Genomic DNA, 13,145 nt, shown 5'->3' with positions numbered 1-13,145 from the left:
ACGTATGTAACCCTCGTTCCCTGAGTAGGGAACGGAGACGTTACGTCTTCCTGCCACTTCCGCTGTACCGCGGGGATCGCGTTCAGTCTCGGCTCCTCAGCGAAGAAACATATCTGCATGTTGTCGGCGTCCTCCTTTTATACCCACGAGGTGAGGCGGAGTTGCAGAGTTAAAAATCAATCGAAAGGATTAAAAAGAATACACAATACATAACTGATCAGCATAAAATACAAACATAATTCAAAATGCAATATGAAAATTAGTTTAAAAGAGTCCTGGCAATACCTGCATACCTGGCAATGGAGACACACAGCGACAGTGTGGGAAGTTCTGTTTACAGATGCATCCTTGAGTGGTTTTCCAATTCCCTTTAAATACCCAAGTGAAACAAAAGAAAAATAAACAGCTAGCACCCAAATTTTTATTCAGCTTTTGTTGGACCCTTTCTCGTGACCCAAGTGGTCATGCCTGACTTTTGGGGATAAAAACAAATGGTTATCAACAATCTTTATTGGGGCATTCCCCACAACAGGAGAACAGGCATTGTTTTTTTGTTTCTGACTGTTCTCCTGCTGCAGGAATTAACCAACTTCACCATTCGCACCAGAAGTATTTATTTTGACCTCACATAACACAGCTGGAGGCAGGAGGTTTGTGAGATTTACATGACTGAATGATCCCTGAAAGAGAGAAGAAGTGTGCAGAGCAGGAATACAGCTTGGGGGGAAGAGATCAGATTAGAGATCAGATTGGGCCAGCTGTGTTGTGCTCTCTTTCCCCTAGATCTCCTTTGCAGATTAGTGAGTTTTTATTCAGTTTTATTCAGTCTTAGGAAAATCCATCCTTACAGTTTCGACCCCTGGCCCCTTGGAGCAGATTCAGATCAGTCCCTGAGGGGCCACAGTTTTATGTTGTCTGTTTATGGCTGCAAGTTCCGCAGAGCTGGAACCTGTAAAGGACTGAGCGAGATGGCCACGTTTGTCGACGTGCGCATTGCGCGGAGAAGGCATCTGAAGTAGCAGCACTGGCAGAGTGTGAATAAGAAGATAAGCACACTGGCGAGGACGCATCCACGAAACATCCAGTCCCACCAGGTGTAAGCATACCTCGCTGGTAGGTAGAGGAGCTGGACAGGATTTCTGCAGTCTTTCTCGCCAGATTTGCTTTCACTTGAGCTTGGTTGAGATTGTACTCAGTCTGTAAGATGATTTATTGCACCAAGTCCATTGTATTGACCAGAGCTTGAGTACCTTGTTCATAGAAAGTGTCCTCCCACCAGGGAGAAATGTCAGCGTTCACCGGCACCCTCCCCAGGATGTTTATCTGACTCATTAAAAAGTCCTCTTTTACTTCCAAACAGAACGTGTGGTTTGCAGGGCAGGTCAGATCTCCGTAGGAGAAAGAGTTCATCTCACTGACGAGGCACCACTGTGAGACACTTAAACCGCATCAGAATGACCATGCAATGACTGCACATTAATGAGCTTAGAATCATTGGATTCAGTTTTGCAAGTACATACACGCACCTAAAGGATTATTAGGAACACCATACTAATACTGTGTTTGACCCCTTTCACCTTCAGAACTACCTTAATTCTACGTGGCATTGATTCAACAAGGTGCTGAAAGCATTCTTTAGAAATGTTGGCCCATATTGATAGGATAGCATCTTGCAGTTGATGGAGATTTGTGGGATGCACATCCAGGGCACGAAGCTCCCGTTCCATCACATCCCAAAGATGCTCTATTGGCTTAAGATCTGGTGACTGTGGGGGTCATTTTAGTACAGTGAACTCATTGTCATGTTCAAGAAACCAATTTGAAATGATTCGAGCATTTTCTCACACAGGACTGCCGCATACTGGATTTTTTTCCCTTTTCCCTTTTCTTTGTAAACCCTAGAAATGGTTGTGCGTGAAAATCCCAGTGACTGAGCAGATTGTGAAATACTCAGACCAGCCCGTCTGGCACCAACAACCATGCCACGCTCAAAATTACTTAAATCATCTTTCTTTCCCATTCTGACATTCAGTTTGGAGTTCAGGAGATTGTCTTGAGCAGGACCACACCCCTAAATGCACTGAAGCAACTGCCATGTGATTGGTTGATTAGATAATTGCATTAATGAGAAATTGAACAGGTGTTCTTAATAATCCTTTAGGTGAGTGTATAATGCAACTAGATGTTTCATGAAAACAGGTGCGAGTGGTAAAAAAGGTTTCAGTGCCCTGCAAAGTCATATATCCCGTCAAATGGTCCAATTTAATGATTTGATCTCTTACTACAACGCCAATAGAGCGTATGGTAGTGGAGGTTAGATAAATTTGATCTGGATGTATTAGAGGGAAAGTGGCAAAGAACCCAATACAGCCAGCACATTCTTTACCAGTATACATCATTAATGTTTATAATAATTCAGAATACTTAATATTTTTCGTTCTCTCTGATGCAAGCCATCTATGCAGATCTAAAATTTCAATAAGATCATTTAAAACATGTCTAGGTGTTTTATGGAGATGAAGATCTAAAATCTCTTGTCTGGCTACAGTAAATAAATCTTGTACATACAATCTACAGGCTAAGTCATGCTCGATGGTACGGGTCTGTTTGAAAATTAATTGAATAGTCGACAGAAGCGCCTGCGCTTCAGATCTGACCGCTTTGATAATCTTTTCGTTAAAATTGGTGATGTGTTGAAAAACAGTGGCCACCTGATTTGCCAACCAAGTTGAAAATTGAGATTGACCTGTTATTTTGTAAGTGTTGAATATGGAATTAACTGAGCCAAAAAGGCCTGCGATATTTCAAAAACGGGGCTCGTTTGGTGCGAGAAGGTGGAATTTGAACTGCATGTCTGTTTTTGTAATCAGAAACTAAATCATTGATGCGTGACTGTAGCTATGTATACGTTTTACAATTAAAGTTACAATGTTTAACATAGGTAGACAAAACACTGGAGATGTTATACATCACATGTGTTATCACAAGATTGACATCATGTAGTAAAGTCTTATTTACATTTCCTTTGATTATGCCACCTGGAGGGGTGTTATACAATTTTGGACACTGTGTGGGTTTTCGGTAACCACAGGTGGTTAAATTAAAGCAATGGTGTTAAGTCCATGAAAAATTGTGAGGGCTAGTGAAATCATCCAAATCTGCCTCACATTTTCCCACACAGTATCTTCCTTCTTTTCGGCCTGTCCAAACAAATGTTTTCAAATTATTGTTAGATACCTTATTTGTTAGATTAAAAAGAAGATCAGTAAACTTGATCAGTAAATGTGTACTGTTGTGCATTGTATTATGTGTGAACCTATATGTGGTTGGTTCGAGATCCTTAGTGGAATAAAATTTTTTGGATCTACGCCATTTTTGTTATTTTTATATAGTGTGTGCATGTTCCCAATATTTGAATCTGGTAATTCTTTAAGTTGGTACCAGGCAGTAATGTTCTGGTAAAATTTTGATGCGTGTGTGTAGCTTGTGATGTTTTTCTCAGGAAGATGGGTAGAACCTGTCTTACAGCATATTTTTGTAACACAATTTGGTTCCGGTGCTAATCCGGGAGGCCATGTGACTATTTCTTTGTATGTGACTGGAGTGTATGATGTGGATAGCCCCATTTCCATACCCATCTACCGTATCCTAGGGTGTGTACGAGTGTGACTCGTTGTCCCAATTCGATGCAGGTGGGTCCAGACACTGTCCTGGCATCTGGCCTCCATGGAATTGAAGTGACTGTCCTATGAAGGAAAAATATCCTAATTAATTCAATGAACCTTTGAACCGTTTGCACTGAGATATGTGGTACCATTTTAATTTTAAGCAACTGTTGCAACAGCTTTAATTTCATAGGGCCCATGCCATCTAGGGGAAAATGGGTTTTGCTTTACATACACGCGTACAATCACAATGTCTCCTTCTGAAAATGTTGTTTCAGATATTGGGTTTAACCTTTCTTGCAATTGCATCAACACCGTCTGCTGAGTTGCGAGCATGAGGGGCTCCAGGTCTGCTGGTGAAATTTCTGGATGGATCAATTTCATGTCATGAGCTCATATGGGCTGATGCCTGTAGCTTTTGATGGGGTTGCTCGCAGCACAGTCAGAACAGTGGGGAAATCATCACTCCACCTGTTTTGGTGTTGAGCCATTTGCTTAGCAATATTTTCTTTGATTGTGCGGTTCGATCTTTCAACCATGCCCGAACTTTGAGGACTGCAGGGAACGTGAAATCTTTGCTTGATGTTCAGCATTTTGCACATATTTTTCATGACTTGTCCAGTAAAGTGAGTCCCCTGATCCGATTCAATCTGAATGGGTGCTCCCCAAAGTGGGATGATTTGGTTCGCCATCACACGTGCCAGAGTGTTTGCTGTATTACTGCGTGTGGGAATTGCTTCAATCCATTTTGAGAATTTATCAATCATCACGAGGCAGTAGCGATTGCTGCCAGCTTAGCTAATTGGTCAGCAATGTTATTGTTTTTTTCGTGCACATCTGGATTTTTGGTAATGTGCGCGTGCACTTTCATCACGGAATTGGGGCTTTCTCGTGCTTGTATGGCTTGCCATATTGCCATTATGGTGCTGAAATGTTTTATGGGCGTTCCGGTGGAAGAGAGGAATTTTCTCAATTGCCTTTGGGCCATAAAATCTGTTGCGACGCCGGAAGAATAACGACAGTCAGTATTGCACGCACAGCGGTTCAGGGTGTGCCTTGATCGCTTCTAGCAGTGCGATAAGTTCAGCTTCTTGTGCGGATATGTTAGCTGGTAGGTTAAACAAAAACTGCCGTTTAGCATCTGTATCGGCAAGATGAGGAGTCCACACTGCACAGCCAGTGTAGAAATGACCATCTTGACAGAATCGAGAACCATCAATGTACACATGCATTTGGCCTGGCATTGGTTGGTCATGGACAAGGCTTTGTGCCTCTTGTTTGGGCTGGCATGTGTGCGGGTGTCCCTCGACATCCCCGAGCAGATGTGGCAAAATTTGTATGTTTTTTGTTGACTTGAATGTCTGCTAGCCATCTTGCTAATCTTTGGGAGGAAACTCCCTTTATTCTGCCCTGCAACAGCATTCGTACAGGCGTGTACATTACAACAGATTGAAAACCTACAATGGGTTCTGTTGTTTTTAGCATCCAATGCACTGCAAGTACATGCTGTGTACATGGGTCCAATCCTTGTTCGACCAGAGATTTTTTTCCGGCTGTAGTAAGCGATTGGACTCAGTTTTCCTCCATATTCCTGAGCTAAACCTTTCCTGTGAAAACTTTTGATGGGTTGGGCGCTGTTTTAAATCTATAAAAGCCTGTTCGTGTTTATCAGTCCATTCAAGTACATCATTTGGTTTTGTTTTTCCTTTTAACCCTCTATGGTACGCAATATGATATCATTGAGAAAAAAATATTTGTGGTGTTTTTCTTGCTTAAAATTGGACACTATAACAATATCAATAAAAAATTTCTGAAAATTTTCATTTATTTAATTTTTAAAAGTTTGTTGCCTCAAGGCAACATTTTACCACAACTGACAAATTGAAACATTTGACAATTTCACGTAGAAAAAATTAATATATTGATTGAAAACATAAATCTCTTTAACCAGACATTTGAACAAACACATTTATCCAGTTTTCAATATATTACAAATTTCCTATTTAATACCATTGTACCATAGTGGAACACAAGTATTACCAAACCATCATATCATCCAGTTATCATATCAAGTTATCATATCCATCTTCATCATTATCATCACATCTACACTCTCACCTGCGCTGTCTCCCTGCAGGATTCACTATGTCACTATGGCCTCATCTTCCTCATCACAGTATGACACCTCATCCTCACCCTCATCAACTGACAGTTGTGTTTTATACCTTTTTAGGTACTATAGAAAACGTGCAGATCATAATATGTGCAGATTTAGCATGTGCATTACTATTCGTATAAGTGCATTACAAAATCATGCAAAAATGAAAATATATTTAGATGATTCTAACAATTTTCCTTACAAATATAATATACACTGAACAAAATTATAAATGCAACACTTTTGTTTTGTCCCCCATTTTTCATGAGTTGAACTCAAAGATCTAAGACTTTTTCTATGTACAAAAAAGGCCTATTACTCTCAAATATTGTTCACAAATCTGTCTTAATCTGTGTTAGTGAGCACTTCTCCTTTGCTGAGATAATCCATCCACCTCACAGGTGTAGCATATCAAAATGCTGATTAGACAGCATGATTATTGCACAGGTGTGCCTTAGGCTGCCCACAATAAAATGCCACTCTTTAATGTGCAGTTTTATCACACAGATGTTGCAAGTTTTGAGGGAGCGTGCAATGGGAATGCTGACTGCAGAAATGTCCACCAGACCTGTTGCCCGTGAATTGAATGTTCATTTCTCTACCATAGGCCGTCTCCAAAGGCGTTTCAGAGAATTTGGCAGTACATCCAACCGGCCTCACAACCGGCCCACAGACCACGTGTAACCACAGCAGCCCAGGTGTCCACATCCAACATCTTCACCTACAAGATCATCTGACACCAGCCATCCGGACAGCTGCTGCAACAATAGGTTTCCATAACCTAAGAATTTCTGCACAAACTGTCAGAAACCGTCTTAGGGAAGCTCATCTGCATGCTCGTCGTCCTCATCAGGGTCTCGACCTGACTGCAGTTCGTCGTTGTAACCAACTTGAGTGTGGGAGTATGTTATGGACAACGAACACAGGTGCATTTTATTGATGGCATTTTGAATGCACAGAGATACCATGACAAGATCCTGAGGCCCATTGTGGTGCCACTCATCCACGACCATCACCTCATGTTGCAGCATGATAATGCACGGCCCCATGTTGCAAGGATCTGTACACAATTCCTGAAGCTAAAAACATCCCAGTTCTTGCATGGCCAGCATACTCACTGGACATGTCACCCATTGAGCATGTTAGGGATGCTCTGGATCGGCGTAAATGACAGCGTGTTCCAGGTTCTGCCAATATCCAGCCACTTCGCACAGCCATTGAAGTGGAGTGGACGAACATTCCACAGGCCACAATCAACAACCTGATCAACTCTATGCGAAGGAGATGTGTTGCACTGCGTGAGGCAAATGGTGGTCACACCAGATACTGACTGGTTTTCGGCCCCCCCGAAAATGGATGGATTAAATCTGCAAAGGAGAAGTGCTCAATAACACAGATTTAGACAGATTTGTGAACTTTATTTGAAAGAAATATGCCTTTTGTGTACATAGAAAAAGTCTTAGATCTTTGAGTTCAGCTCATGAAAAATTAGGGCAAAAACAAAAGTTTTACGTTTATAATTTTGTTCAGTCTATTTGTATCCAACCTAGTATGCCTGGTATGGCCTTATGCGATTCTATTGTGGTACAATGTTGCCTTGAGGCAACACACAGTTTTTTGTTATGTCCTCTAAAACATTTGATGATATATGATGTAAAGTTCTTGAAAATACTTCTTTACTTGCCAGTGAAGGTGACTCATATTTTCTGTAGGTGATTAACTGGATGCAAATTTGTAAAAAATGCATTTTTCATTGGGGAAAATATGGAGCCACGTGACCTGTGCACGTGTGCTGAAATAAGACACAAAATGGACCCCTGTGGGTCATGTGACCACTTTTTTGCACTTTCATTGATAAGTATTTGAGTTCTTCTCCCGTGAGATAGGCTTGACTAAATGGGTGTCTCATTTTATTAAAAATAACTTAAAATAGAATATGTTGTCTGGAGGCAACACCGTACCATAGAGGGTTAAAAGCAAATACAATGGTGTGGCGGTATTTGAAAAATCAGGGATGAAATCTCATAAATAGTTTGCTTTACCTAATAGTTTTTGTAGCAAGTTTAAATTATAAGGTTGAGGCAGTTCGGCAATGCATTTTTTTCTGTTGTCTGTTAAGGCTCTGTGACTTTGAGTCAGAGTGTATCCTAAATAGTGTACCTCCCTTTGTGCAATTTGGGCTATTTCTTTGTTCATTTTAAAGCCTGCGTCACCTAGCATGTGTAACACTTCGTCAACCAGCTGCAAGTGGTTCTCAAGTGGTTCTTCTGTGGCTATCAGTATGTCATCTACATAGTGAACTACTTTGCCAGTCCCTAGTAAGGGACTGAGCACATCTGCCACAGCTCTAGGCTATTGTGAAGGCCCTGTGGCATTCGTTCCCATGTATACTGAATTTGATTTACAGTAAATTTACAGATTTACTCGTTTGACTTTAATAGACCAAAACCCATTTATGATGTCAACCACTGTGAACAACGAAGCATTGGTTGAAACTTGTAATAAGATTGTCTCTGGATTTGCCACTATAGCTGTTAGTTTTGGCAGAACTTTGTTGAGACGCTGATAATCAATGCAAAGACACCATTTACCGTTGCACTGGCAAACATGGAGAATTTGTAGTTGAACTGCATTGCCGAACTATGCCTCTAATCTCCAGCTGTTTCACTATCTCATGAACAGCGACTTCTGCCTCTGGCTTGATGCAATATTGTTTTTGTGGGGGAGGGGGCTCTCCCTTGTAAGTCTGGAAAATTGTAAGAATGTAGGAGAAGCCTACTCTCTGAGAGAACAAAGGAAATTACCATTTGGACCCCCTCATGTCCACCATTCGAGACGCAAGTCACACTTCAGAATATTTCTAATTTACATCTCTTTCCCTCGACCCCCACTCGTGGTGAGATCTCCCAAACTCACACAAGAATCTAAATGGTTTAATGTGAATGATTATCATCGAGTTTTATACATGTTTGGTATTATTTGAAATGTCTCAGTGCGACTGGTTCACATGTCTCATTCCCAAAGAAGTAAACCAAAAGGTAGTAAAGTTCTCAAGAAGTTTGGAAATATCTTCCACACTGGAGGGTGTGTCTTTGAGTTAACACCTTCTGACCATTTGACTGAATGCAAATTTCCACTGCTAGCAAATGGTTACTTGCAGATAAATTTCCACTGTGAACGATGTTTAGATTTGAAATGAGGTCTGGGTATATAATGAAATGCAGCGAGAGGTCGGGGCTCTCTTTTCTGTTTCCAGATCAGCCCGTGAGGTCGAGAGCCGAGTCTCTCGGCCTCATGTATTTCTTGTCGGGTAAACATTTTCCTTTTTGTTCTAGAGCATTTGATGTTTCACATTGATTAATTTTGAATTGGTTATGAAATTTTAATAATACAGTTACCTAACATAATGAATTGTTATATTTGATTATTTTAATTGACTTTGACATTATTTTCATTCAAGAGTTAAAAAGAATAGTAAAACATTTGCTCACATTTAATGATGCACAGATATTATTAAAACCCTTTTTCATTTATGGAGTCAGATGAAATAACGAGTAAATACATATGACAAAATGTATTGAATTTAACCAAAAATACTTTGCCGCGAGAAAAGACTTGTAACACGCAGAGCCCTTCCCTGTTGATCAGACGACCCCCATTGGCCTGATCGAGCCCGACTTACACCCTCAATGCATATTTCAAGACCACTATTTCAAGGACAATTAGGAAGAAAACAAATAAAAAGCTTTTATGTAACTCAAATATTAGATATTTTTTCCACAAATATGCCTATTTTATTTATTTTTTAACAATTATTCCATAATTTAATGAGAGCCCAGTTCTGGGCCCCCCCCCCAGTACCCTGGGCCCGGGACAACAGACCCGTTTGTCCCCCCCTGTCGGTGGGCTTGACCACAGGCATTAAAGGATAACTCACCACCACTCCGTGCACACACCGCACCATAACCATGCGGCAGTTATCTAATGCCCCGGGTTGAATCATGCTTTGATGAATGGAGGTTTGGTTGCAGCCTGAATTTACCAAAGCCTGATAAGCACCCCCCTTGATACTCACTGGTATCTGGTACAGGCCAGCTTGATCGGGGGCAGCCTGTGGCGCGTCGGGGACCCGGCTCAGTGTCCCCACCTCCATCACTGGACACCGGTCGATAAATTGTCCTGGGTCCCCGCAGCGCCAACAGGCCGGCCCAGGCGGGTCAAGGGATTGGCGTGGAGAGCACAGGGCTGCAGGAACCGGGGCGGAGTGGTCGACCGCTGTGGGCCCCCTGGGTGGGCCCCTGGCCTCCGGGACAGGTTCCGCCGGAGGCCCCGTTCTCCACCTTGGCGCTGGCCGGCGCTCAGCCCCCCGCGAGACCTGGGAAGGGGGACAGGTTTGGGGAGAGAAGGGGACGAGAGAGAGAGAGAGAGAGAGGGAGGCAGAGAGACAGATGGAAGGGGTTCGCCGACCCCTGGGCACCCCACCAAGTGATCTTCTGCCAGGTGGATGGCCTGGTCCAGTTACGTGGGGGGTGGCACTGGACCCACTGCCCAGTCTTCTTGGGCAGATTAGCGATGAACTGTTCCAGTACCACCTTGCTTATAACATCCTCGACGTCGCCTCCGTCGGCCATCAGCCATCTGCGGCAGGAGTCCCGGAGCTGCTGCGCCATAACGAAGGGCCGGCCGGACTCGTCCAGGCTCAGAGACCTGAACCGCTGGCGATGTTGTTCCGGGGTCCGGCCAACCCACTGAAAAATGGCGCGCCTCAGATCTTCATAGACCAGGAGATTCTGGACTGGCAGTTGGTGGGCGGCTATCTGCGACACGCCGGATAGTAGAGGGATGAGCCGCATAGGCCAGTCCACTCGGGGCCATCCCCGGGCCTCGGCCAACCTCTCCTAAAGGTCCAGGAATGCCTCCGGATGGTTTCAGTCTCTGATCAGAATGTGGCGAAACTGAACCCTCTCTTTCACTTTCACTCGGTTCGGGGCATTCATGGACTGCTGCAGCTCTGGCTCTCCGTTCCATTGGCCTTGTGGCTGACAGCATGAGTTGTGTTACACTGGCGGCAGTTTGTCATGTGGTCTCATATCTATGAGCAATATCGTAAGCATGACCCAGCATGCGTGGGCGCTTTTCCAGCAGTCTTTGCACAATGTCAGCGTCCCCCATGGTGTTAGTGAACACTTCAACGCTGATAGAGTCCTGCTCTCTTTCAGAGCGATCTGCATAAACGATGGAGACTTTCTCATAGATATCATCTCTTAACACATGTAGCAGCTCACCTGCCTTGCGGACTCTCTGCCTCAGCTCTATTCCAATGGCAGCTGCGTGCTCGGATGACGGCCCGTACGCGGCATCCATTTCCTCCACAATGTGAGTGTAATCCCATCTAGCCGACCTGGGGGTTTTATGTATCACTGCACCTGCTGCTCCCACCAAACAAAACCTCATCTGCACAGTCTTTGTCCTTTCAGACCAGTAATTAGCTCTGGCACAATCCTCAAAACGACTTAGGAACTCTCTCCATGACATTGAACCATCAAACTGACCTGGTCGGAGAGTAGGAATTGAATGCCTGACGTGGTTTTCTTCCCTGCAGGTGGGGTCTAATAAACTCAGGGAAACAACTCTCATCAGTATTAACAGAAGCAGTCTTATTTTCAGCCTCATGAATGCTATGCTGAACTGTACCACTCTCATGTGGACAAGAACCGCGAGTAATTGGTGACATATATTGTGACATTGGTTTAGCCATTAGACCTTTGTACACAGCTTGTGGGTAGTAGTTCAGATTTGCCGGTGTGCTCTGTATGAAACATGGTGCATCAATTCCGCTGCCACATGTAAACTCACTTTCCACGACACTTTTGAAAAGGGTTGGTTTCCCTAATTGTTTGTGGTGATATTTGTGGTTCATCGCAACATGCAGTTCTGTTAACTGTAGCTGATTGAGGGCAAGGAGCAAAACTTTGCTTGAACTGATTATTTTTACTTCCATTATTTGATACTTGAACATCCAATTAATTTAACCAATCCGCGAATGAGATGTGCGTCCGTTTTTCCTCATTCTCCGCCATTACAGACATAGCAGGGTTTAAATGACTGCTTTTATTTGTATCAGGGTATTTTCTCGTCATCCTCGCTCTCTCACGAGCATCCGTCATATTGCTCTCTCTCTCTGATAACATCTGCTTCAGTTTACCATTCAGAATGTCCATATAACTCACCAAATGTGACGGACAAGACCCGGCCGGTCCGGGTGTTACCCTTTTTCTCCTCGGCGCTCACCGTCTCAGCAGCCGGATGTGTGTGCGTAACAGTTAAGTTCTTCAAGTCCGTGCAAATGATGAGTTTAGATGAAGTTTTCTGATTATACTGCCTTGTTTATCATTTGCATGCATCCGCATGACTCTCAATGGTGCAGTGAACACAAACACTCGGTTCACCTCCACCAAACACAACAAGGAAAAACAAAAAAACATTTAGCTCCGCTCTATATATATATATATATATATAATATACAGGATTAAAAGGGTTTATTTCTCCTTCTCAGTAAGAATTAAGTGAGTGTCGCAGCCCTCTACAAATTCCTTTTTGGGTTGTAAAACGTGTAATAGGACACCGGGTTCTGCCAGTATGTTAGCTTCATTTGTAATGTTAGTTTTGGGGGAAGTTTCATAGACCTTTGTTGGGAGAGTGAATTTTCTTGGTTATTCATTAAATAAAATGAATATTTAGTGTGTGTCTGATTGGTCCAGACGCTACACCCCCCATGAGAGGGGAATGGCGCTGCAAGCACCGAGCCAGCCTTCCCACATATTACCTGTTTGGTACATTCAAATTTTTTTATTTTAATATTTTATTTTATTCAACACATGGGAAGAAACCAGCTCTACCCTGAAATTGTAGAATTTTGCGAATGTGTTGGGTGTTGCTCAGCCGGCTCTGCACATGTTTCTGACAGAGAGGCACCACACGCCAATGCCCAGGAGGAGGCAACACTCCTTATAGACTGAGCTCTCACCTCAAGGGGACACGGCAAACCTTGGGACTGAATCGCCAAGACGATGGCATCCACTATCCAGTTTGGAGACAGCCTTTCCCTTCTGCTGACGTCCAAAGCAAACAAAGAGTTCTGTTTAGAACATCTGGGCCTGTATTTATCAAGCCTCTGAGAATTACTCGCAAGAACACTGCAGAGAATTCTTGGCTCAAAGCTTGGTTTAAAAGTAAGTTATCAAGCATCTCAGTCGTAATTTTAAGTGAAGTGTGGAACTAAATCTTAAGTGTCAGTCTTAGGGCCCTTTCACACCTACCTT

General features: G+C 43.1%; 1 pseudogene; it reads right to left on the bottom strand.

The window, feature by feature from the left end:
- Positions 1–919: 919 nt before the first annotated feature.
- Positions 920–10,493, bottom strand: LOC143731929 (uncharacterized; annotated as a pseudogene).
- Positions 10,494–13,145: the final 2,652 nt, after the last annotated feature.

This window comes from Siphateles boraxobius, unplaced genomic scaffold (genome assembly GCF_051911475.1).
Source record: "Siphateles boraxobius isolate OS27281-9 unplaced genomic scaffold, OSU_SipBor_1 89, whole genome shotgun sequence".
Lineage (NCBI taxonomy): Eukaryota > Metazoa > Chordata > Actinopteri > Cypriniformes > Leuciscidae > Siphateles > Siphateles boraxobius.
This window is presented reverse-complemented; position numbering and strand designations above follow the sequence as displayed.